This window comes from Psittacula echo, assembly GCF_963264785.1.
Source record: "Psittacula echo genome assembly, chromosome: 6".
Lineage (NCBI taxonomy): Eukaryota > Metazoa > Chordata > Aves > Psittaciformes > Psittacidae > Psittacula > Psittacula echo.
The window spans coordinates 39,319,457-39,346,359 of NC_137743.1; the positions used below are offsets into that span (position 1 = coordinate 39,319,457).

The following is a 26,903-nucleotide window of genomic DNA, read 5'->3' on the forward strand; positions in this document are numbered from 1 at the left end:
CCCCCACACTTCCGCCCCGTCCTTGCCCAGCCACTTCCTTCCGCCCCGCAGACGGGTCTCCTTCCGGGTACGCGCAGAGCGCGCGGCCCTGTGGGAAGGCACGTCCCTCCCTCCTCCTCCCCCCCGCAGCCTCCCGAGCTCCCCGGGGCGCATGCGCAGTGGCTGCCTCCCCTCTTCCTTCCCGGCAGCGCCGGAGCCCCAGCAGCCGGAGCAGCAGCAGCAGCTGATGATGAGGAGCGCGGGGGGGGGCGGGGGGGCCAGTTATTTATACCGTTAAAGGGACAGGGCGCTAATTCCGCTCGGCATCGGCGCGGGGGCGGGGGGCCGGTGCCAGGCGCCCCGAGTTTCTTCCCCCCCACCCCCAGCCCCGCCGGAGGAGCCCGGGGAGTTTCTTCTCTCTCCTCTCCTCCCCCCTTCCCGGCGGCTGTCGGCGGAGGGAGAGCGAAGCCGAGAGGCGGCCCCGGCGGGAGGCACCTCGGCGGGGGAGCGGCAGGCAGTTGGGCAGCCCCCACCCCCCGCGCTCCCCTCCTCCCCCTTTATTACCCTTTGTGTGCGTCTCCGCCTGCGCCGCTCCGGGGCCGGCCGGGCGCCGGGGGGCCGCTGAGGTGAGTGCGGGGCGGTGGCGGAGAGGGGGGAGCGGCGGCGGCTGGGCCGCCCGCTTGTTTACCTCAGGGAGGGAGCTGGGGGGGGGGGGCCGGCGCTCGGCCGCGCTGGGCCGCGGGCGGCGGGGAGGGGGCGCCGGGCGCCCGCCTGTCACTTTGTGGCCCCTCTCAGCGCTGGGGGCTCCCCCCGCATGGGCCGGCCGGAGCTTTGTTGTCGCTGGGGCGCGGGTGATGCGCCGGCCGCGGTCCGTTCCCCGTCGCTCCGGGGGTTGCTTCCCCGGCCCCCCCCGGGATCCACACCGGGCCGGAGTGGGGGTAACGTCGGTGGGAACGGCTCGCTGTAGAAGGCGCGGTGTTGTGAGCGAAGTTCGGGATGGCTCTCGTGGGTGCTGAGCCCCGGCTTGTCCCGCAAGTGTTGTTTTCCTCGCCGCAGCAGAGAATTCGGTGGCTGAAATAACGGCAGGGTACTGGGGAACCCTCTGGGTTTGCTCCGGTGGGTTCTCTGGATGGGCTCTCTGCGGTGGTTTCAGGCTGTTATTTGACTTGTTAAACCCCTGCGGTCGTTAGGGCCCTAGTTGTACAAAGACCCACTCATGAGCTTAACTTCCAGGGGTTGTCCGAGAACTGGACTCCTGACGAACGTCAGTGTTTGCAAGATGGGAACTGGTGTTGCGCGTGTGATAGCAGGACGTGGCTATTGTTGGGGGCTGGCTATATTTGGTCAATGGTCTGTTCTAATATATATGTTGCGATCTGTTTTTCCATGGCCTGCTGCTGGGAAGGCCAAATGTCTCCATCCACGCTCAGATTGTTGCTGGTTTGTTAGGGCGGGTATCACCAGTGGGCTGATCTGACCATTTTTTCTGCTGATTAAAAGGGATGTTATGTGTCAGAATGTCTGAAATAGGTATTAGTTTGCCCCTTTACATTTTACTCTGACTCAAGGAACTACTGGAGGAAGCCTTCTAGAGATTTGCTAGAATCCAGAAGTAAGAGTTTGGTCATTAATGCTAAGTTGAAATAAGAGTTCAATCCATAAGTAGGATGTTTATATTAAAATTGCTGTTGTCTGCTTATTTCTGGGGCTTAATTATGTCCTCTGTAATTTTAAAAGGACAGTTTGAGTGCTCAGTTTATTAAGTACTGCGGAGCATGCTGAACCGTGAAGAGGCCATGAGTATGTATTTCAGTGGGACATCATGGTTAAATGGTGGTCAGCAGAGAGTGTGTTATTTCTCTCTCATGCTGGAAGGATACCCATGAGAAAGAGTTCTCCTGAAATGCTTTGGTGTCTTCCATTTCTAATTTGTACATGTCCTGTGTGAAGCAGCAATTTTGTGATCAAACTGGAAAGAGCTTGAGAAAGCCATAATTTGATGGAATGGGAAGAATGAGAGAAAAGTATAGTTGGACAAATTCTTAACGATATTGTGAGGAAGAATTGAAGGTCGCAGTTATGATTGTAGTTCTTTCTAATAGTTTGCTATTAGTTTTCCATTAGCTTGTAAACACAAGGTTACTTTGGTTTAAAATGTAAAAAAAATCAACAATGATAATCATTATCACAATTGGCAAATACATGTATAAAACCCCATTCTTTAAACATCTGACTTTTCTTGTAGTTAGTTTACTACAGACAAGAGCTGGACAGTGAAGGACTGTCCAGGAGTAAAGAACACAGTTTTCTATTGGTTTTCTTTGACAAAGAGTCAAAGAAAAATTGGTTTTTTATGACAAAGCTTCCTTTCTCAACCTGAGATACCACTGGTCTGTTTTCATCTCTACATGGAAATCTGTAGTGGCTTCAGGATTATGCTCCCAATATATGTAGAGCTGCAAATCTGCCTGCAACTTTCATGGCCTACAGCTGATGAGATGTATTATTTATTATGGGGATTTAACACTTTAATCTCTTTGTGTTTTGGTGTTAAAAATAGGCATGATTTGATTTAATATGATTGCTCAGTAAAATACCCTAACGGAATTCTAAAGCTGGGCAGAATAATTCAGGCTCTTCTCTTACTTTAAATCCTAGAGGTAAGATTACTAGTAAACCCTTAATTTCCATAGGCCTTCAGCTCCCACAGCTGAGTCTGTGTTGGAAAGCCAACCGCTAGTTTGGAGGGATTGGGTAGGGAAGGTTCCTCCTAAGGAGCCACTGGTAGGGCTGGGATTCCAGCTTGTGTTAGAAGCAGTTCCTGTGTTTCTGTAGCACCTAGCACAAAGAGATCTGAGGCTAATCTGTAGCTTCTGTCAGGTATCACAACCACCTTCTAAGAACAGAAAGAATTGAGTATCAACCTGTGTTAAGGAATAATGTGTGTTATCAATGGCTAAAACTAAACAGCAGTACAGTTTTGTTTGGGTCTTTTAAGATCTTTCTGCTGCTATTATGAGTAGGTATTTATAGTTGCTAATTGCTTTTAGGAAAACTTTGTGTGTATTTTCCAGTTCTTTATCTTTTGAGACAAAATTAATAATTATTTTCCAGAATTCCAGGTTCATGGCTTCCCAGACTTTAGGTCAGAGAGGTTGTTTTGAATTAGCAAGGAACCTACCATGGCAAAATGTGGGCTGTGTTAGATGTGAAGATGCTGTTTGAGCCAGATTTATAGTTGTCTTCAACAGTCTTTCCTTGGAGTTTGATGTCTTACCTTTCATTGTGGTTAAATGTGTTAGTTTCTATTTGGACTAGGTAGGCAGATGTTTGAGAGAATCTTTATGATGCAATACTTTCAGTAGTTGAACTTTTCTTTGCTTGTAGTCCTTAGTTTTAATTTGGCTATGGAGGGGTCAGTCTTTCTCATTAAAAAGCATGGAAGATCTTGATATAAGGAACAGTCCACTCAAATGGGATGCCTTCATTTTCACCTCGGTTATTTAATTTAAATTGTCAGAAAATTCCCCCCCTTCCCTTCGCTTGCTGTTACTTATGGATGTTCCTTGTATGTGGAAGATCAGTGACTTGAATACAGTCTATAACTATGAAATTAGTTTTTGAATCAGCAGCAAGTGCTTATCATGGATGTTCCTTCTAGAAAGCAGCAGACCAGGTGAGTGGTCGCTTGTGTCCATCTGAAGCCCCACTAATGTCAGCATGTTTTCCTATGGGCTTAAGAGACCACATACACAAAGCAGTCTGCAAGAGAAGAAGCTCATCTGTTAATGGCTAGGGACACACATTTTGAAAGTGACTGAGTTTCTTTTTAAAAAATACTGTTAAAACTTGAAAACTATGGAGTTCTGCTGCTTCTTCTAAGCTTGTTTGGTTACTTGGGGGCTTGGGTTTGTTTGGCTCTTTTAGGCGCCCTGTTCTGGTTTCTGTTTTGTCCAGTGGAAAATGGGTATCAAACTTGCCATTGATTTCAACAATAAAAAGATACAGCATACAGCTTTAAGGCTCTTATGTCATTAAGGACCTGCTTATTCATTATAAGAGTTACTTGAATGTTTGAAACCACAGGCTTTCATTGACTTTTCTTTGTATTTATTTTTGGAGCTATTAGGTGGAATGATACTGCTCAATCAGATTCAAGTAGGCCTGCACAGGAACTGAAGACTGTATTAGGAATAAAATTTTGGAAGACCATTGGAGATAGATAAAAATTAGAGCATCCTGAAATCTAGGTAACTGGAGTTAAACCAAGTGGGATGCTAATGAAAAGCAGCAGTTAAGAAATTAAGAAGTGCTGACTCCTTTCCTCTTTTCAAATTCCAAGTTCTTTATCATAGTGGTATCTTTTTTTTTTTTTTTTTTTTTTTTTTTATGAATTGTCTAGAAAGGAGTTCAGACTTTGCATTATTTTTAAATTGAGGTAAAATTTGTCAAAACCTCTTAGACTACAACATTGCGAAATGTGTGGGTACGTACACAACTATGTTTAGCTGCATACACAAATGCCCATGTATATATACAAATGAGTATATAAAAGAAGTGTAAAAAATAGATATATTAAAACAGTACTTAAAATGAAAGTGATTGTGTGGCTCCAAAGATCTGTATTTCAAGCCTAAGTAGTTCTAAGTAGTTGTTTTGATCTGGCACATGGCAGCAGGAATCAGTCATTACTGTGAGATGGCTATTCATAGACTTTTGTGAAATGGGTTGATCATCTCAGTTTATCTGCAGCTTGACAGGTGTTCCTCTCACGAAAATCTCCATTACCTCCTGTCCTTCCCATGGGAATGACTGAGGAACAACCATTGAGAGTGGCTTTGAGTGTTGGTTCGGGGGCTTGGAGCTGAGGGCAATACAGAGAACTGGAGGTGCCCAAAATGTTTAGTTGTTTGTTTGGTTTTTGTTCTTTTTTTTTTTTTTTTTCAGAAATATTCTGTTTCAGAAGCTTTAAATTTACTTTAAAAATGAAATGGTGAAATGTCTGGGAATTCTTTGAGGTCTCTAGTTACTTTATCAAATAAAGAATAAAGCATTTAATTTATTAATCATTAAATTCTTTGACATGTTGTTTTCTTTTTTTTCTTTTTCTTCTACAGGAAATATTTTAAAATAAAGTAAGGAAGCAGTATTTTAAGAATTCTTATCTTGTCACAATATCTTGTAATTAAGACCTTTAGAAGCAATATGCTAATTACCTTATTCCTACATGAGGTAAAATTAAAGCCCAGGATTAAAAAAACAAAAACAAAAAAAAAAAAAAAAAAAAAAAAAAAAAACAACAAAAACAAAAAACAAAAACCACTCATCATAATTTTTGCTTAGTCTACATTTACAGTGACATTAAGTCCAAAATTATTTTGATGATTTACTGAAGGAAGAGTGACCTGAAGTGTAAATAGCATCCTAAACATTAGGTCAGTTGGTTTTCAGCATCAGTAGCGTGGCCTCACTAAGAAAAAATCCCAAGTGAGGCAACCAGAACAGTTGTCAATTGTTTGCACAACAAATCCTGTTGGATCAAATGGTGATATTCTCAACATTTAGATAAAGAGAGGCTTGCAATAATGTTGCCTTGTACCTCACCGCCAAAGGAAACAAATGCAGTTTAAGTTAGGAGAAAAGTAAAAGTCAGCCAAATAGAAGCTGGGCCTACATATCATAAATATAGAGAGGCTAATTTTTCCATTCATACTGCCTAATGTTTCAAAAACATGTAAATCAAATTGCAGTTTGCCAATTTTAGACTTTTGTTTTTAAGCTCTGGTAGATCATTGCCAACACGTTATTTGGGATTATCTGTTCTAACAAAGTAAAGGCTTTATAGAAATGTGTAAAACATTTGGTTTCTGTCTTCATCTTTAAGCTTTTACCTGTATACCTCATGTGTATTTATATATATGTACATATATGTATACTCATGCATGCATATTTATATACACATATGCCTGTGCATATATAAATGTATATGCATTTATATGATTGGCCCTGCCAGAATGAGTACAAATCTCATGTGTTTTGGTAGGACTCAAGCTGTAGCTTGACAATAACAAACAGCTAGCACTGGCTTTACATTTTGATTGTGTTTGTACCTGATCTGCTTTTAAATTATGTATATTTAAAATTATTTTTTTACTCTTAAGGCTGATGTAATGAAGATTTAGGCATCTATTTTTTTTTTTTTTATAAGCATGCTGTCAACTTAAGGAGGTAAATTATTTTATATGTAGGTAGCAGATAACCACAAAAAAGTTTTTGCTCGGTGCTCCCATCCTACTGCTAGCTGAGAGGAAGAATTTTTCAGTATCTACTGTTTTTTGTAAGAAAACACTGTAAAAGTGGATAAATTATATCATTGATAAAAGAAACAAAATAGTCAGGGATCTGTAGCAAGCGGATTTTTTTTTTTAGAACAGAACTTCCTTTTGTCTTTTACTGGCTTGGAGGCAGAAAGGGGAGATACATCATTGTCCCCTCATAATCTTTATGGGGAAGAAGCTTGGCTAAAGGAAATTATGAAAAAGATCAGCTTTAGAAGGAAGGCATGTTGGTATAGATTGGTGGTGCTATGTGGTTTTGTTATGTTGTTCTTGAGTGTGGCCACTTGAAATGTGAAATCATACTACAAGTTCTGCTGGTATTTCAAAGTTCAATAGCCTTTCTTTATGCAGTTTGATGTCTTGAGAAAAAAAGCCTTTGGAAAATACCCTTCTGTTTTGCAACTGTTTGTTTTAAAGTTTTCTGGCTTTTTTTTTCCTTTTTATTTTTTTTTTTCTTCAAGGATCAAACCATGTTTCTCAAGGATAGCCCCCTGTGAAAACTTTGTCATTTTCCTCAGAAGAATCCCATTCATACTATCTTAGGAAAGGTTAGGCTTTTTTAAGATACTGCTTAAAAATATTTTTCCCTCTTTAACATTTTGTCACACAGGAGTTCTTGCTGAAGGGATTCTTGGGCAGTTTAGAAACTGTAATCTAGTTAAAAGATTTGTTTATACTTCCCATCTCTGTTCTGCTGATGGTATTAGAGTGCGGGCCAGAGCCAGGCAGCTAACTGTTTATAGCAGTCAAAGTTCAATTAAAGCTGCAGCCTGCAGTTTACTAAATATCAATATGTTCATGGCAGCTGCAAATAATTGCAGAAAGGCTAGAAAGTAGAGCGGTGGCTTATGATTTTTCTCTTTTGCAGTAGATGTTTTTTCACTTTTTGTATTTAAGAGTCCTGTGTATACTTTCAGATTCAGAAATGCTTTGCACTTTGAAAAAAGCTCTCTATGAAAGACTGAGATCTATATTTGGGATTGTATCTTTTTGAGGCAAAATATTCATAGATTTCAGTGTGAGTTTTGCCTTAAGTAAGGGCTGTAGAGTATATTCCTCTGTATTGGAGCAGGTATCAAAATTCTTCTGCCACAACCATTATACAGGCTGTTGTCCAGACTCCAAGTACCGTTGACTTTTGTCTACTAAGATAATTTAAATGTTGAGGGCTGTTAAGTCCCATCTTCTCTGGACAGCAAGAATGTGCTATATTTAGTGGCCAATAACTCAACGATTTATGTGGGTTTAAAAAAAAAAATCAAACTAATAACATAGATTTCATTCAATACTTTAAACTCCAGGCAGATGTTTGGGTTTAAGGATTAGGTATGTAAAAAAATGTGAATTGTTGGAGCCTTTTAAAACACGCATGTCTTCACTTGAAGTCTGCCTTGGTGTTATTAAGTAATAAAGCTTGTATATGTCTGTAGGCCATCTGAACAGAAGTAGCAAACCGTATCTGGCCTGTAGGCTATTGGTTCCTCACCTCTGTTTTAAAATTAGTAAAATCATTTGCAGCGTGATTCATTTCTAAAAATTACTTGTCCATCTGTGCAAAGTATACTAGCTATAAAGTTGCAGTGCTCACTGTGGTAGTGCTGATGTTTTTTCTGAAAGTTGCATTGCCTTCTAGCATCTTTGTTAGAGCTTTTATATCGTGCTTTGGCCAAGTAATTTTTCTTTGATAAATAGGTTTGTATTAGGCACATGATTTGGAGCATTATAATACTGCTGTGTAAGGTGACTTTAATTTTTTGAAATATCAATACAGTATTGGTACCCTTAGTATTTTGTTATTAAAAAGCTGCATAGGAAATCTTTACACTAAGAGAAAAACATAAAGGATCTGTTCTGTTTTCACTGATGTCAGTGCTAAAATATTTATCGTCTTCCTTGGGTGTTGGATCAAGCCCTAAATCTGAATTTTTCATGAGTTCTAACTTCACAAAAGCTAACCATGTAATGATCACAAAAGCTGGTCATTAGGCAGCTTCTTAATCAGCTGGTATGTGGATTCCTTACATATTAGCTTTCTTCCTGTGCTTGTGGGTTTTGCTGGTTTATTCCCATGCTTTGCTTCATACAAACTTCATAGTTACAAATCAGTCTTCTTCATTTATTGTAACTCGAGTTATTATCTGATGTAACAGTTCTGCTACGAATCTGCAGACACATGGTAAGGTAGAAGTTGATGAGCTTATCCCTGTAACTAAAAAATTAATGGCAAATTAAAATATAATAATTTTTAAGTCTTTTATATAAAAGAAACATGTAAATACTTTATTCCAGTAAAGGTATTTCTGTGTGTGGGAGCTACATTATTTTTTTAAAAAACCGTTACTGCTCTGATAATTACTATTTTCAGCAGAGAATGAATCATATAAACTTTGTAGAACTTGTTGTTTACAGGTTTTTTCTTTTATTTGGAAACAGTTAATGGACTTTCTGCAAATAATGACCTGAGCTGAATGAAAATAAGTTTCACTTTATTCAGGATTTTTTTAAGCTATGGGCTGGACACAAGAACCTGAGGCACACTTAATCCCATAGTGGAGCTGTTGGAAGTGTATTATTCCTATGTTTAATATGACTGAATGTAACAAAACAGTAAAAAAAGTGTTAATATTCACCTTTTGCTAATTATTGCAAATAATTATACTTTGTACTGGAATTTATAGTATTTGTATGTCTGGAAGGTTTCTGAGCTTTTATTACAGAAAACATGAAATACTTTTTAGTTTCTGGTTTGGTTGATAATAGTCAAAATTCTTAAGTGATATCTGAAAATGGTGGTGAATGTGAACTTATTCATTACTGATGGCTGGTGAACCTTAACCTGAAGGTACTTTAAACCATCTCCAGTTATAGTTGTCTTGCAAGCAAGCTCTTCATAGAGACTTCTGTTTAATGTCCTATGTAGGGTCTGAAGGAAGTTGGTTAGTGTGCGTACTAGAGGTCTCCACAGATGGACAGTGTTTTAGGATTTGATTATAGGAATCTCTGTGTTCATCAAGACTTTGCAAATAATTACTACTTTTTTTTTTAATCTCTGCGTTAATCCTGTCCAGTGTAATCCATAATTGGTCTGTCCTCAATTTGCATAGACTCTCCTGTTGTTTACTTTTGCTTTACTCAGATGCTTTATTTTGCCCTAGTAGAAATACCTAAGAAACTTACTAACTCTTTGTTGGTCTCAGTAATAATGTTTGATGCTTGACTTGGTGGCATTTTTCCACATGTCAGTGGTGCAGGGAGTTTGGAATACCACTAACAAATGTGAAGCTTCAGAGAATGCATCACTACGTGGAAGTACTTTTATTTTTGGATGGTGAAGCCTGCTTCACTGAAGAGGCAAGTTCCCTGAAGCTGCAAGGTGCTGCTTGTGTAGTCTTCCTGCTATTCACTGTGGTATTCAGCACTTATTTTGAGGGAAGACGGTGTTTTGCTCTCTAAGAGAAAGGAGGATTGTAACTGAAAGCTTCTGGAGAGGCCTTGTGGTATGGGAGTAGGAAGGAAACAAGTAGTGAGACGTTAGGAAGCAGCAGACTTTGGGGAGAGGGGTTGGTGGGCAGGAACGAAGCAGTGTAGTGGGGGGGGTGTGAACAGCAGAGGGGAGAGAAAGGGATGCAGCAAGGAGGGAAGTGGATAGAGGCAAAGAAAGAGTTTGGAAAATAATTGAAGGATGGGGGGTGGTGCAGAGGTGGTCAGGGCTGTAATGAAAACTGGAAGGCATTTGAGAAACGGGGCCATGTGGCTGGGTATATTTGTCATGGTGGAGGGGAAGAGAGCCAGTAATGGACTTGATGGGAAGGGGGAGTTTGTGACTACTTACGGGGAAAAAATCGTAGCCTTACCGAAAACATGAGTATGAAGCCACTTGCCTTATATTTTCACTCACTGTATCAACTAGAAGATGCTGCGTAATCACAGTCTTTACATACAACAGAGTCTCATGATTATTTGAAAAAGGAAATAAATAGGCATCCAGCTACTATCCAGCATATAAATATTTTCATATTGCCACCACTGTTGCTGCCTAGACTTGAAAGAGCTTGAAATTGTAACAGTCTACATCATCCAGCATATTTGATCAACAAGCCCCACTGTTCTCAAATGATAACTGATATCAATAGAAAAGGAGTACTTAAATATCTTGGAATACTTTGGCCTGGATGTTTAGGTTTCCACGAGTTAAGTCTCTAGGCAACTAAATACATGACTTGAGTTCACCTTTTTCTTCTTTATCCTATGTCAGTTCCGTCTTGTGGGTGTGAACTCTACATCTTGGTGGGAGGAGAGCATTGAGAGTTCTGCTGTTCCCATAGCATAAACAGTTTTCTTTGTCAAAGACCTACGTGTTTAAGTTTTCTTTAGGAAAAGCATCCCATCATTATGTTCTGTAAAGGGTGACTGAAATGCTCAGCATGCCTTCTCTGGTTTGCTACTATTATGTTTACTTTGACTATGTTCTTTTTTACTCCTCTCCTGAGTAAACAATTCTAATCCACTGCTGTACATGTATGGCTTTTTTGTTATTTATTTCTGAACCTCCCTAGTTTTTTATGCATCCTTTTGACATCAGAGGACCAGAAGTAAACACTGTATTCCTAGTGAGGGGAAACCACTGATTTATATGGATTATTCTAATCCAGCATCATGCAAGCAAAATCAAAAAATAGTTTTGACTACCTAATGATTCAGAAATGCAGAAGTGTTGCCAAAAATTTTAGCATTTGTTAGCTTTACACTTGAACAAATGCATTCTGGTAGAGAATTTAACTCTTCAGAGTTTTAAGGCTGTGAAACAGAAGCATGTGTTTTACAATTAATAGAAATATGAAAATTATTTTTTAAATTGCTTGCATCTTCCTTTTCAGGTAAATATCCCTGGTCTTATGCATACAGGCGCAAACATTCCTCCATTGAATACAGCCAGAAAAGGTTGTGCTGTTTGGGGGTTTTTTATTGATGTTTGTTTGTTTGGGGTTGTTTTAATTGAACAGGAGCTTTAGTATGATTTAGCATTTCCTAGTTTGAGACAATGTCTGAAGTATGGCTTAGGCCACTGAATTCAGTATATCTTAGTAAGGGGAGGAGTATCTTTTGAATAATATCATTTTCTGTGTATTTTGAGTGTTTAAGTATTTCAACCGAAATAGGAACAGAATTTTTTTTCAGAAATGTGCACAGAAGTAGGAACCAGATGTGTTGATTTTGGAAGCATTAACCAGTCTGCATTTTCAGAATTATTCTCTGATCCCTTTGAATTCAGTGACTGACTAAATTATTTCATCCACCTCTTCTGGACAGTGTTTTCATAGAATAGTCAGGGTTGGAAAGGACCTTAAGATCATCTAGTTCCAACCCCCCCGCCCTGGCAGGGACACCCCACTCTAAACCATGCCACCCAAGGCCTCATCCGACCTGGCCTTGAACACCGCCAAGGATGGAGCATTCTCTTGCTGTAATACAGAATAATAGTAATAATGAGGTTTGGCGTTTTTTATTATTGACTTCTGTGAAAATTATTCAGACCTAATATAGGGGGGTGATTCTGCATGCTCCAATAAAGAACAAAAAAAGAAAAGTGGTAATTTTGGATGAACAATAGAAGAGACTTCTTATAATGAGAGAAACTTGGACTTCTAAATTTTAATTTCTATTGGATAGCTTAAATTCAAATTGCTGATACTAATCTATGTTACCTTCTTTGCTTGGAGACAGGGGAATATCTTTGCACCTACAAGAAATGAGCTTAATTGTTTTTATTCCATTTTTTTTCCTTTCCTGTTCAAGACTTACCTTTATGTTTTTCTCTAAACTACAACAGTGATACAACATTGTTTAAAAAAAATGTTCTGATACAGTTCTGCCAAAAACAAGAAGGGATTTGTTCAATGAGCTGAAATAAAATTATCTCCAAACTAGCAATGAGTTACACATTTTCCTCGTGATTCAGCATTTGATGAAAAATGTGTTAATAAATATTTGCTTTAAGTTAGAAAACCAAGTTTAAGAGGATTTGGGGCTTTTATTTACACTTTATATGGAAATCCATGGGTAGGTTGACTTTGTCTTCAGATAGGTTGGCGGGGGGGGAGATCTAACAAAGTGAAAATGCCTGTTCTGTATAAAATATAAATGCCTGCTCAGCAGCTGGGTTGATACCAGATTATCTTTCTTATTAGATGTTTTTATCACTATTTTAAAATATAAAACTTTAAAATCAAACTGAATTGTTTTGGGTAAAAAGTAAGGAAAATAATGAATTTCTGCAACATTTCAGTATGAAGTACTAAATAGGACATATATGGAGATCTTGAATGTTTTAAGAATGCCGGCATCAGTTTTCTTTATGGCCAGGGAGTTTTACATTACTTTCACATGACTTTTTACTTTATTTTAAGGTGAAATACCTTTTCTACATAGAAAAGTAAACTGGACATTGTGACACCTAGTGATTTTTTAGATTTACTGATACATTTATTTAGTGTTATGTACTGTGATTTGATGCTACCATTATAATATTAAGAGGTAATGGCATGGTTTTGGTAAGAAAAGTTTAATGTATGGACAAAACACTGAGTTTCTGTAAAGAGCATAATTGCTCTCCTGAATTTGAATAGCTTATGTTTGTGTTTGTGTGTGTATGTACATGTCTTTTTGTGAGACTACTTCATTTGCTAGTATTATCTCATAGGTATTGCTTCCCGTCGAGATGGATGGGACTTGTCCCTCTCTGAGAGGTGAGCTTATGTCTAGCTGTAGCATGGAAAGTGTAGAAGTGGACTGTGCAACGGAAAAAGAAGTTTATGACTTGGGCAAAACACTTTTCCTATTTCTGTAGAGACTTGTGTGTTTAATGTCCAATAACTTTTTCATAAGTACAGCTATAGAATACCTAAGGCTATTCCATTCATCTTTTCAAGGGCAAAGGTTTTTTTTCTTTCTTTCTTTTTTTGATTAATTTTTTTGAGAAAAGGAGCTGTCAGAATGAACTTTATAGTTTTTCCTTTGTTGAATTGACACTCTGTAAAATTTTATTTTAGCAGATTCGATACAAGAAGGAAGAAAATGATAGACTACAAGTAGGGCACAGAAGAAAGTTGTAGATTATTAAATCTTTTCAAGGAGAAAAGGAAGTAGTTCAGTATGCTCGCAGAGGTTCCTGTGTCAGCATTTGAGAAGCCTGAAAGAGATTATCTTCAGCCAACAGCAGGTAATGAAGGACAGGATGTGAAGGGAACACTGAACTACCAGCATGAATGAAATTTGAGATATTAGTCTGTTTCAAAACTGGTTTTGCTTTAGATGTCGTCTTGCTCTGTTGTTCTTGAGCTACAGTGAGAGAGAGAGTTTTGAGCATGCAGATTAAAAAGTGAATGCTAATTTTTTAAAGTAGACATTTTAATAGGCTTTTGGCTTTTTTCTTTTTGTGTGAATTTGTCATTAAAGAGAAATTACAGCAATGCAACAGATAAATTGGAGCAATTCAGTACTTCATGTGCCTGTTTGATTTTGGGGGGTATTTTTCCTCTGCATATTGCTATCCACATCCATGGATATTTTACTGAAGATTGGCCCCTCTCTTAAGGGGCAGAAGTAATAGAATTAGTTAAGGGCCATTTGGCCAAAGGGTTTGTGTCATAATCTGTCAGCTGAGCTCTTTCTGGCAGGGGACCTGGTTATTTAGGCATGTGTATTGTTCTACCTGTGGTGTTTTTCTCTGCTCCCCACTGACGTTTCTTAGATGGATTTTACTTTGTCTTCAGCAATGGATTAGTAAACAAGACATTGACATCAACATTTAAAAACATATATATATACATTAGCTGTCCTCCCAACTCTGTGAATTGGTAATGTTTCTGGAACGTACACTAGAGAAAGTGGGGTGTGTACTTATGGAAGAGTGGAGCAGGAAGAGCCAGGTAAGCTGTGCTGGAGCTATCGAGTCTAACAGATCAGTCATGTTCTTGCCAGTTGAGACTTGTATTAGGCTTGCATGTATTGTGAGCCTAATCCTTTACTCAGATGCCATTCTCACAGAAAACTACATGTTATTTTAGGCCCATGGGGTTGGCCTGGTTAGGTACTTGACTGATACTGGCCCTCTGTGATAATAAGGATCAGTATCAGTGTATAATAATGTTACAGAATACGCCCGTGCGAAGATTTAACACAAGCATAAGCACGTGTGGAGCCTGCTCGCAGAGCACAGTACCTCAGTAGTGCTGTCTGTAGCCCACATGTATATAGCTGTATCTTGCAGTTGCACTTTATTGTTGCTAACTTTCTGAAGTTGTAACTGCTGTAGCCAGCCTGTGAATTATTATTACACTGTGAAAGATTGTCTATCTTAGCTCTCTTGCATGAGTGCCTGCCATCACCTTTTTTTAAGCTAAGGTACTGCTGATTTAAATCATGTCCTTAATTTCTGCTTTTGTCTAACCAGTGCCAAACCCTGATTCTGCCAGTGTTGGGTGTGCTGCACCTGCTTGGGTCTGAACTGTTGTTTCAGCAGATTACAGACAGAGATTTTAAGAGAATTAGATAGCTTTCCATCAACTCCTTCTGACTTTAAGGGGGCACTGGCTCCTCCCAGGGGGGAGTTGTTATGAGAGGCTTGAGAAATCTTGTTTCTGTAGCTGGCTTCTGGTGGAAGGCAGTTGACATGAGATGAAATCATACAGATATGAATACTTGAGAGCTTCTGTAAAGAATATCAGTCGTATGTGGAACTTTTCTGAGAGTATGCCACTTGCCCTTTGCCTAGCTAGGGAAGTGAGAAATATTGCAACAGTCTGAAAGCAGGTGAATGTTATCCAAATTGCAGCAGTTTGAGAACCAGACCTTATGTTTTGGGAACTTGTAATTTCTGCAGTCCTAGAGACGCTCATTAAATATGTTACATTTGATACGCAGTTTATTGAGCAGTTTACTGACAAATGACAGAACATAAGTATCTTGAGTGATATCTGGTTTTAGAGAGGATGGTCTTCTCTGGGTTAATTGTGTTTGTATCTGTTCATGACATTTCACTTGTGAAGATTACTGCCTGGTATTGTAGGTCTTGGTTAGCCATATTAACTATTCCAAAAACAAATACAACAGGGTTGAGTTGGCAGAGTATACAACTTCACACAGCTGGGAAGACCTGCCGTTGATTTACGTAGGCAGTGGTAGGCCTGTCATTTGTGAAAAATGTGATTTTTAAGAGGAATATTCCAGTGTTGTTTCAGAAGACTTTTGCCCACTTCACACTTACGTGACTACCACAGGGTTCCTGGTGTGGCCATGCTTCAATTACAAACCTAGCTGTTACAGGATGATGTGTGTTTCGTACTTCAAGATAAAAGCCTGCCGTCTGAATACTGTTAAGCCACTGTGATCTGTGTTGCTGTGTCATGCTGTGCTGTGCACCACAGAAAGTGTATGTATAATTGTTTTAATCTGGAGCGGACAGAAGACGCTGCTGTATGCAGGCACATTTCAAATGGATGTAACTGTCTAAGTGCGGGAGATCTAAAAGGAGAAAACCCAGTGTGGTGGCAAGGAGAATGTGCTGTTCTCTTGCATAGTCTTTGGTGGTTTGATTTTTTTTTTTTTTTCCCCTGTGCTGGTATTACAAAGAAACAAAATATAAGAAAGCATTAAACTAACAAAATATACATGGAAACGTATTCCAGTTTCTTGACCACTGCTAAGTTCATATTTAGAACAGTGTAGTAAAACAAAAATTGATTTAAAATTTTGCACTTGGAGAAATTCTACAAGGAGTCCAGAATAGTGATTTTTTTTTTTCTTTTTTTTTTTTCCTGCACTGAGTCTTCCACTAGATTTATATATTCTATAGCTTCTCTAGCACAGATAAAAGGGCCCAGATCAATGATATAATCTACCAATTTAGACTTTAGTTTCTATTTTTAAGTAAGTGATATCTTAAATTTTTGACATAGGGGTTTGGGAGCATCTTGTGAAGGAACATTTGTTCTCTGACCATTCTGGATTATAAAGCCAGAATAAATATGGAAGGGAGAGTTTACCAAATTTGTAACATACCCATCTGAGCAGAACAAAAGGATTCTTTGTATCTCCTAACTGAAAAATACTTTGGTTCTTCCCCACCCCCAACAGAAGGAATAAATGAACAAAGAATTCAACTGAACTAAGACACCAGCTGAAACAGAAAAGGTAAAAAGCCACAACCAGTGAGGGGAGACAAAAAGAAGGGTCACAAATGATTTGTTGTGTGGTACACAGGTTGTTAAAGCTGTTAATGATTGAGCTGTTTATTGGGATTACAAAGAGTTAGTAAACTGCTCTGCTCCAGAGCCTTCACTCATTCTGACTGAAATGAGGAAAAGTATATCCAGCAGGATGCTGGACTTGGAGTGTTGTCAGTACAAGTCATTCTCCCTGTTGAAGCTCCCCAAGCTTAGTGAAGCTGTCCAGTATGAGAAGCCGAAACATAGATGGTTTCGGAATCCTTCACTTAATTCAGTGTATGGACATATTTGGACTGAGACGTTCTTCCAATGCTAATAACTATATAGCACTATTAAGTTACCAGTGTGGTAGAGTTACAAGGAGTGTGGAAGTTTACAGAAATATGCAGTAGTACTTGCTAGACCTGTAAATCTAGTTTGGGGGTTGGGTATTTTGGGAGTTTGCTTTCTAGGGTTTTTTAATAAATGCAAACTTCCTAAAATCAACTGATAGTTACATATTTATTTGCCCTTACTTTGAGTCCACCTTAGTTGCTGCAGAGACGATCAGGAAAATAGTGTTATTAATACATTTGCAGTTAAGGACATCTAGCTTGTTACTTATAAGATCCCCTATAATTGTAATGTTATAATTATAAATGGAAAGTTGATTCCTCTATTTTACCACATTGTAATAAAGATTTCAGCCACCACTAACTCAGTTGCAGCTCTGGCTGCTTTTCTTGTAGTTGTTCTTTAGGCTCACTGACTCAGATTCTTGGGTTGTATCCGCATGGTGGTGACCTTAAAGAGGACTTCGAGGAGTGCTGTGACTTTTGTGTTTTGCTATTCCAGTCTGAAATCATAGTGCTCCTGTTCATGAACCTATCATGCAGAAACTGATTATGAGCTCTATATTTAGAAATCAAGGAGGAACCTTTCAAACTCTCTGTGGTAGAGATGGGAAGAGGAGGAATATCCAGACTTGTGATTTCCTCACAGAAGAGACTCTTCAGTTTCTAGAAATATTTCTGGTGTTGATATAAAGCAGTATGATCAGCCTGTACCTTTGTTTTGTGTTTTAGGTAAGCACATATTACTGATGCTTCTCCCAAAGCATCGAAGTCATAGACTCATTTTTACTCTTAGTAGCTCTTGGACAAGTTATGCTCAATGGTTGGCTGTAGAATGAACATTTGGAGTTCAACTCATTCATATATATCCTGCAAAATGGTGAAAAATGTGCATTTAGGCAGTGCTAGTTTTCAGCATTAGAAGATAGGGAGAATAAGGAGCACCCAGGAAAGCTGGAACATCCTGGCCATTGTAGGGATTGCAGGGATACTGGAACATACTGAGTTGCAACACCCATTTGTGCAAAACTCATAAATCCAAACCACATGTTTCTTCATGGTTTTATTTTACTTATTGATTATAGGAAGTCTGGGGGAAAACATGTCTGTGAGTAAAATGATCGGCATATTCTAAATGGGAATTAAACCACGAACAGTGTATCAAGTTAGCACACTTTGCATTAATTAGCAAAATTCATCAGCTGCCAGTTAAGCTAGTCTGAGCTACAGCTTTGGTTGCAGGTTTAAGCTTACTGGGGCTAACCTGAGTGTAGTAGCTCAGGTGGGGTTAACTGTTGACTGCTCATTGTTGCAGTAATTTGAGCTGACTCTTGCTGTGAAGGTGAGTGATTGCTTGCAAGGAAGCTCCTGATGCTTCGAAGTTGTTCCTGCAGCAGACTATGACAGTATTTGATATGTATGGTCTCTGCTCTTGGCATGTCATCTTGCGAGGCTGCTTTTCTCCTTCATGATGTAACATGCAGTATAGTAAATACAGAGTATAATGATGCAGTGGTGGATCCATCATTTTAAGTTAAATGACACTTCCGGGATTTGAGCATTTTTGGTTGTTTTTTTTTCTTTGGTTTGGAGAGTTTTTCCCCCCTCATAAGTTGTTCAGAAATGGATGTAAACCCTTGCATTAAGCCTTAGTGTACAAAATCCAAGATCAGTATGCCACTTTGCTGTGTAAGTTTAGGTTTATCCATGAACAGGATTTTGGCGAATTAATACTTGTGCCATCTCTCAGAAAACATAGAAATCTGCTCCTAAAAACTTACGAATTTTTTCAGCTGTTTTTGGACAGTGGGAAGAAGGGAAAGCGTATGTGGCTGAATTATCTCTGTCTAGCCTTTCAAAATAGCCTTTAGGACTATTTCATGGCACAGTTGTGTTCTGCAAAAGTCATAGTATCCATAGTCATAAATAATTTGTACTTTTTCTGAACAGTTTTCCCTTAGAGCCTGCTTTGTTAGTAGGGAGCTTAGAACGAAACCTCACTTGATGAGCTTGGCTTTAGTAGTTGATGAGGAGTTGTGTCTTTGAAGCAGCTTTTCTCAATCCATCAGCTCTTAAGAAATGTGGTCTCCACATTGTCATAGAATCATAGAATAGTTAGGGTTGGAAAGGACCTTCAGATCGTCTAGTTCCAAACCCCTGCCATGGGCAGGGATACCTCACACTAAACCATGTCACCCAAGGCTCTGTCCAACCTGGCCTTGAACACTGCCAGGGATGAAGCATTCACAACTTTCCTGGGCAACTCATTCCAGTGCCTCACCACCCTCACAGTAAAGATCTCCTTCCTTATATCCAATCTAAACTTCCCCTATTTAAATTTTAACCCATTACCCCTTGTCCCATCACTACAGTTCCTAATGGACAGTCCCTCCCCAGCATCCTTATAAGCCCCCTTCAGATACTGGAAGGCTGCTATGTGGTCTACACGCAGCCTTCTCTTCTCCACGCTGAACAGCCCCAGCTTTCCCAGCCTCTCTTCATATGGGAGATGCTCCAGTCCCCTGATCATCCTCGTGGCCCTCCTCTGGACTTGTTCCAACAGTTCCATGTCCTTTTTGTGTTGAGGGCACCAGAACTGCACACAATACTCCAAGTGAGGTCTCATGAGTGAGAGTAGAGTGGCAGGATCAGCTCCTTTGACCTGCTGGTGACTCTCCTTTAGATGCAGCTCAGGATACGGTTGGCTTTCTGGGCTGCGAGCGCACACTGAAGCTGCCTCATGTTTATTTTCTCATTGACCAACACCCCCAAGTCCTTCTCTGCAGGACTGCTCTAAATCTCTTCTCTGCCCAACCTGTAGCTGTGCCTGAGATTGCTCCGACCCAGGTGTAGGACCTTGCACGTGGCTTGGTTGAACTTCATGAGGTCGGCATTGGCCCACCTCACAAGCATGTCAGGATCCCTCTGGATGACTTCCCTCCGGTGTATCAACCGAACCACACAGCTTGGTGTCATTGGCAAACTTGCTGAGGGTGCCCTCAATCCCACTGTCCATGTCACCAACAAAGATGTTGAACAAGACCAGTCTCAACACCGATCCCTGAGGGACACCACTCATGCGTCTCAAACCAGGTACTGCAGGTACCTCCTTGGTCCTTCTCCCTTCAGCTGCCCTGTATTCCTGGACATCCTCAGCCTGTTCCAGAATACAGCCAAAAGTTTTGGCATACCTCACTGCTCAGCAGAGAGTAAGGAAGATGCCACAGTCTGCTCTGGACCTAGAAGATCATGCTGTGTTAGCTGTATCCAGGATGACAGGCCTTAGGAGAATTACCCATATACCTCCTGGGCTTCTGTGATGAAGCTGGAGGGTGTATTGTCTCAGTCATGGAGGAGATGAGCGATAGTATCATGTTTTCTGTTTTATGTGTAGGTATTTACAGACAGTAGATTACTCATCTCTGCCTTTTTTATAAAAAGTGCAGGAAGTTTTTCTGGCATTAAAGTAGGTTGTCTCAATTTGGATTTTTTTTCCTTCTAAAACAAGCTTTTTACTACAAAGGAAATGTTAGGGAAAAGTTTTCTTAACTCAGGATACAGGTACAAAATGATGGCTAGGTTTTGCTGTTCAGATACAGCAAAATAGTTGTATAGAGATTATAAGTGATAGGAAGTTGTTCTTGCCTTTTCTAAGAAAATGCAGAGGGGAATGAATGTCTGACTTCATGTTTGAACTTGAATTACAAACTGCTGAGGACACATGATGAACGCTAGCCTATGCTAGTATTTATTGCCCAGGACATATATTTGTGTAACTTTCTTTAAGAGACTCTGTAAGACTGAAGTTCACCTACCTATTAGAAGTTTTTGATGTTCCTTATAGAAGATGAAGTAGGTTCTTCTGACTTGTGGCACTGTAAATTCATGGGTGAAGAAGGCCTGGGTTTGTGTGTCTCTCAGGCTTTCCTGAGGTGTTTGAAAATACCTCTTCACGTGCGTCTCTGTGAATGCTGATGTTGCAGAAGACATGCCAGTGGGCTATGCTCTAACTTGATGGGGAATACTGGTAAGCTGTGGGCACTGCACAGTATCCTGTGTGCGTTGCCTTTTCTCCTTGCCATTATATGCATACAGGTATCACTGGGATACAGCCACCCAAACCACCTCCCTCCTGTTCCCTAGCAAAGCCTGAATGCATACATGGCACAGTGATTGATAAATAACTTCACCTGTGACCATTTCAAGCTGTAAAGCTATGTAGTTGCTGTTGTCGTAGATACATTTAGATCCTGAGAAGACTTTGCAGTTACCAGTCCTGTGTTCAGTACTCTGTAATATGCAATTTTTCATAAAGAGCCAGCAGTTTGGAAGGGAAACAGACATTGCAAGTGTATCTGGAAGATGAGTTTGTAAACCCAGAGGAGTTTTGTGCCTGAACCTTTCTGAAACTGAAGGTGTGGCAGCTGCTTTTTATTACCTGGTGTGTCTGATTCTTAAACATAGCTGTGCTTCTAATTAAAAAAGCTAAAAAGTAGTTTCTTGGTAGCGTGCTGTGGTTCCTTGCTAAGGTGGAAACATGTGCCACTGGTTGTATGGCTGAATACAGACTTTCTGTAAGTACAGCTGACATTAAAATGAAGTGTACATGAGCAGGTTTCTCTTGTTTCTATAAGGAATAAAATTGGAGGGATTTTACTGTTGGATAGTTTGTTTATTTCCTTTTAGAGGACAAGTTCAAATATGTTAATGAAGTAATCCTCATTGAGTCACCTTCTGTGTTTTACTAAATACTGTACAAAAATTCCCCTGGATCACTTACCTAGAGCTGTCCTTTTAGAGTGCTCAAATGAATACTGGAATTGTGCCATTATTCTTGCGTACTGCTACTGCAAGTACTTCTTCAATCCATGTGGGCAAGTATAGGTGCTGGTTTTATTATGAAGCATTTACTTGGAAGCAGGCTTGTTCGCCTCATCTGTATATTGCCAGCTGGTTAACACAGCAGTTCCTTGCCAATCTGTAACACAACTGTAATCTCAGATTTGGACCACATGGAATTTTTTCTGGCTGTTGTCATAATCTCTGAGAGAGGTGCCTGAGGCAGACACAGTTCTTAAGGCTTTGGTGTAGCAACATGTCAGTCCATTTCGGGGTTTTCCTTAGCAGTATTAAGATGGCAGAACAAGTAAGCTGGGAGAGATTTGTCCCAAACTATCGATAATGTCTGTAGAACACTGAAGTTTGCATTGCACTGATTTTCATTTTCCCTATGTAAAGTTACCGATCTTTAAAGAGAGAAGAGGGCTTCTTCATTCCATTTACGTTTCCTTCTCTTAGTTGTTTGACTTTCCTGAACCAGAAACTTTAATATTGTACTAATACTTTAAAGAAGGACTGTCTTTAAGGCTTGTCAGTACACAATTCATCAGTAGGATATGGCAATTACATGTTCTGTGTATGGGATCATTGCTGGGGATGGAAAAGAAGAAAATAAAGAAGCTGCCAGTTACTTTCTGCTTTTGCCAGTGTTCTTGCTAGCTGATGGAGAGCAGGGCCACGCCCTATAAAGAAATAGGAAGAGAAAAGCTCTGACATGAGCCTTTAGGAGACAGATCACCTATTTTCAGCTGAGTGTTCAAGTGACTTTGTAAAAAGCAGGCTAGCTTGGAAATGTGTAGCTTGCCTTGGTACATGTTTACCGGGAGCCCATCTCTGCTAGGCTTTGGCAGGGTCTTTACTTCTTCACTGATCATCCAGTTGTTGAGAGAAGACAGCAATGGGTACTCAATTGTGGGCCCAGGAGGTGTGATTGCAGCGTATTTAGGTATACTTGAACTAACTTGGGTACGAAAAGCAGTAAACCTGCAGCAGGAACAGGCTTCGACGTGCTCTAGCCACTCGTACGGGCGCTTCTGTAGCTGCCTTTTCATTGCTATTTGTACCCAAGCTAGTGAGATTAAAACTAGGTCATGTCTGTCTGTCTGTCTGCAGTTACACCCTTATGTCAGCAATGTAAGCATACCTGAAGTTTGCTTTCTCCTACCCAGTGAGTCCTCCCTCTTCTCCTTCCCCACCCCCCTCAGAGAAGGCAGAGTAAATGTGAATCTAGAGTGAGATCAGAGGCTTTTTGCTACATTGTCTGATAACACTAGGAATTTATTGCAAGTAGAAAAACTTGTGCTTTGCTGGTTTCAGGAAACTGGAAAATTAACGTGAATGTGTATGTTCATAAAAATATTTAGTTACAAGATGTCAATTATGCCATTGTCTTAGCATAGGTAAATTCGCCTGAAAGCCTGAGCTATCTTGTTCTATATGGTCAGAATTGTTACATCCTTGTGTGGACTTCTCAGAAGACTCTGGATGCAAACCCCAAGCCTGAGAATGCATTTCTCATGTGCACATGTATAATCCATAGTAATTCTAGGCTATGGTAATTATGCCCTGAAAAGAAAAAAAAAAAAAAACAAAACATTTCTAGGCCAAGATAGCTAAGTTTTACAGAAGTCCATTCATATTCACAGTGGCAAATACCCAGACATCCTTCTTTTTGCCTGCTTCCTTTCCCATCCTCCAATCTGCATGTTTTGGGGTGGTTTTTTTTCCTTAAAGAAAATAAACTCTCACTTCCAGATTCAAATGCGTTTCTATTTCTGTAAATCTCAAAATAAGCAAGCAGGAAGGGGGAAGACCTTCAGGTAAAAATCATAACCTAAAACCTTACTCTGTCCTATTTAGGGCCTTCATTCCTTATTTGTATCTTCAGTTTAAAATACATGCCTTTTTTTGCTCCACCCCCCCCTTTTTTCTTTTCCCCTGTTAAATCTACTTCACAGAGGAAATTGAAGGAATTTTATCTGAGGAGAGGCGTTTTGTACCTGTGTGGGGTTTTTTGTGTATAATTCAGTATAGCTGTAAGAGATGTTTTAAACAGATAGGAATTTTGAAAATGTATAGGTCTTTCAGGAATGCATAGTTCATGTTGTCATGATAATTCAACTTGCCACAATCCAAAGTTTTTTGGGTTTTTTTTTTTTTTTAGATAATGCAAGCCAGATGGGCTATTGTTAGTTTTGTACACTAATATTTGTATTTAGGATTTTTTTAATGATTTGGACTAATACTGCTGAGGCAGTATGGATTATATAATGATGATTAAGGATTTATTTTTTTTACTTCAGTTGTTTTGATTGTTTTTCAGTGTTAGCTGTGGATCAGGTATTATGAACACTTGATTATTCTGCATTTCACTATGAAAAATGTTGCTTTAAAAAGGGGTTCTGGTGTGCTTTGGAAGAAAGAAGTGTAGTTTATACAAATACAATAAATAAATAAATCCAGAAAAATGTATGCCAGAACAGTTCTACAGGAAATGTGAGACAGCATAAAACCAGCCTTCTTTGCAGAAATATTTCATCAAGTATTCTTGTTCTCTGAGAAGAAAAATTCAGATTAATAATTGTGACAGTTGTCAACTTATAAATATTATCAATTTTATAAACTCAGTTACAGTTTATTTTCTTTGTAGATCATAATTTCAGATAAATATCACTAAAAGGATATTCTGAGCTGAAGAGACAAAGGCAATTAAATTCTACATTAATTTGTTTACCAGTGTCACAAGGAATAAATCGACTAAGTTTTCATCAATTATCTAGATATGTGCCAGTAGAGGAATAATTTTGTAGAACATTGAAATAGGGAAATCTGAATTCTTTTCTGTGGCCACATGTCTAATTAAACATTATGTAAATCATACTTTATATGGCAAAAATCATGTTGGCCAAATTATATTGGAATGCCAAGGCTGTCTTTTACATAGAAAAGCGAAAAATGGGGGGAGGGAAGAAGGGGCAAATGAGAAGAAGCTCTGAGCAGAAGCTGAAAATCAGTACTTGCTTATTCCTTGCTTTCAAATGGTGGATCTTCTTGTGAGCATAAGCCCTATCCATGAAGGAGTACATATTGGCTTGAAAAGATCAATTTTGAACTCATTTGATTTTAAAGATAACCTTTAAAATATGAGCCAATGCAATGTAGAAGTTTCCAGGAAATGAACAGAATGAGTGTTTCTGCTTCAAACCTCACTGAATGGAAAAGCAGTAGCGGGGGTGAAAGAGAGGGGAAATGTATAGGTTTTTTTCTTCTTCAAGGCACTGCAGGCAACATGAAAATTAAGACAAACATCTTGATTTTATAATGTTTGGGAAATCTGTGAGAAGGAATAGCAGCTTCACTTCCTCAGCAATTAATGCCGGTGCTTTTTTAGGTTTCATAATTTTTGCTTTTGAGACAGATGACAAGAGTTGTAGAAAACCCTGAGTTGGAAGGGACCCATGAGGATCCAGTCCAACTCCTGACTCCATACAGGGCAACCCAAAAAATTAAACCATGTATCTTAAGAGTGTTACCCGAACACTTCTTGAATACCAGCAGACTTGGGGCCATGTTCACTTCCTTAGAGAGCTTGTGCCAGTGCTAAACTGGAACAGATATAAGGTATGAGTTGCTAGTGTTGACCATAATACCTAACCTGTAAGTATTTTGTATACCTAACTCTCCAGATCTTTTGTATTCTCTACCGTATCTTTGGCTGAAGTGAGCAGCAACTTCCATGTTTTCCATTGTTTATAATGGGTTTCTCTTTGTTACCTGAAAAAATATAGATAAAGGTTTTTCCCTCATGGTAGCTGTGGGAGCCAAATGATCTCACTTCGTTCTTTTTTTCGTTTTATTTTTAAACACAAATACAAGATAGCAACAGTGATTAAAGTCTTTTATGGATTTTCTTCCAGTTTCATACTGATATGCTTAGGTTCTTATCCTTTGCTGTAATTATTTTATTTTATGATACCTTCAGAGCACCTAATTTGTTTTTTATCTTTTATAGTTTGTTGGGAATATTTTAATGATTTCAAAGCTGGATCTATTGCTGCATCCTCATAGTGACTAAAGACTCAAAGAAAAAAAATGCGTCATTTGACAAGTGGCAGCTGAGATTAAATAACTTGCTCAAATCAGTGTCAGATTTGGGATTGGAAGTCTGTTCCTGTGGTAGTTTCTGAACACTAGATTATGTTATTATTTCTGCCCTGAATTATAGTCTAGTAAAAGAGATATTAGAAAGTACTATGGTAAGTGTATCCTCTTGCTGTTACTGATATCTAATTTAATCTTTGAAGAGCAGTATTTATCACCCATGTCTAGTCACTGTACAATCATCCTTCATTGCTCAGCAATTAAACTCTCGGTTTTGGGGGGCATGTGTGTAACAACTTTTTATGAGAAGATTCCAATTTAAAAATATATTTAAGCAATTGTCATACACCTATTTCTACTTAGCAGTTAGTTACATTACTGAAGGAATGAATGTTGTCTGCATGCAGTGAGAAATAAAAAGAGAGGGGGCAAATGTTCTGAGCTCTCTTGAAACTTTCTGTTGATACTCCAATACCGATACGGACAGAGAGCATAACCAGGCTACTGTCTTTGTAAGCTACTAGGTAATACTGCAGCAGGTCAAAGGAGTTGATCCTGCCCCTCTACTCTGCTCTCGTGAGACCTCACTTGGAGTATTGTGTGCAGTTCTGGTGCCCTCAACATAAAAAGGACATGGAACTGTTGGAACAAGTCCAGAGGAGGGCCACGAGGATGATCAGGGGACTGGAGCACCTCCCGTATGAAGACAGGCTGAGAAAGTTGGGGCTGTTCAGTGTGGAGAAGAGAAGGCTGTGTGGAGACCTCATAGCAGCCTTCCAGTATCTGAAGGGGGCCTACAAGGATGCTGGGGAGAGACTCTTCATCAGGGACTGTAGTGACAGGACAAGAGGTAACGGGTTCAAACTTAAACAGAGGAAGTTTAGATTGGATATAAGGAAGAAATTCTTTACTGTGAGGGTGGTGAGGCACTGGAATGGGTTGCCCAGGGAGGCTGTAAATGCTCCATCCTTGGCGGTGTTAAAGGCCAGGTTGGATGAGGCCTTGGGTTGCATGGTTTAGTGTGAGGTGTCCCTGCCCATGGCAGGGGGGTTGGAACTAGATGATCTGAAGGTCCTTTCCAACCCTAA

General features: G+C 39.6%; 1 protein-coding gene across 6 annotated transcripts in view; it reads left to right on the plus strand.

The window, feature by feature from the left end:
- Positions 1 to 59: 59 nt before the first annotated feature.
- Positions 60 to 26,903, plus strand: part of MBD5 (methyl-CpG binding domain protein 5) — a 160,602-nt gene continuing 133,758 nt past the window's right edge. For 5 of the 6 annotated variants that reach the window (XM_080621834.1, XM_080621839.1, XM_080621833.1 and 2 more), the window contains exon 1: positions 60 to 605. The gene's annotated coding sequence lies outside the window, so the exon portion shown is untranslated. Of the gene's footprint in view, positions 606 to 12,823; positions 13,537 to 26,903 lie in introns of those variants that run through there. The other variant, XM_080621837.1, reaches the window with a different exon arrangement.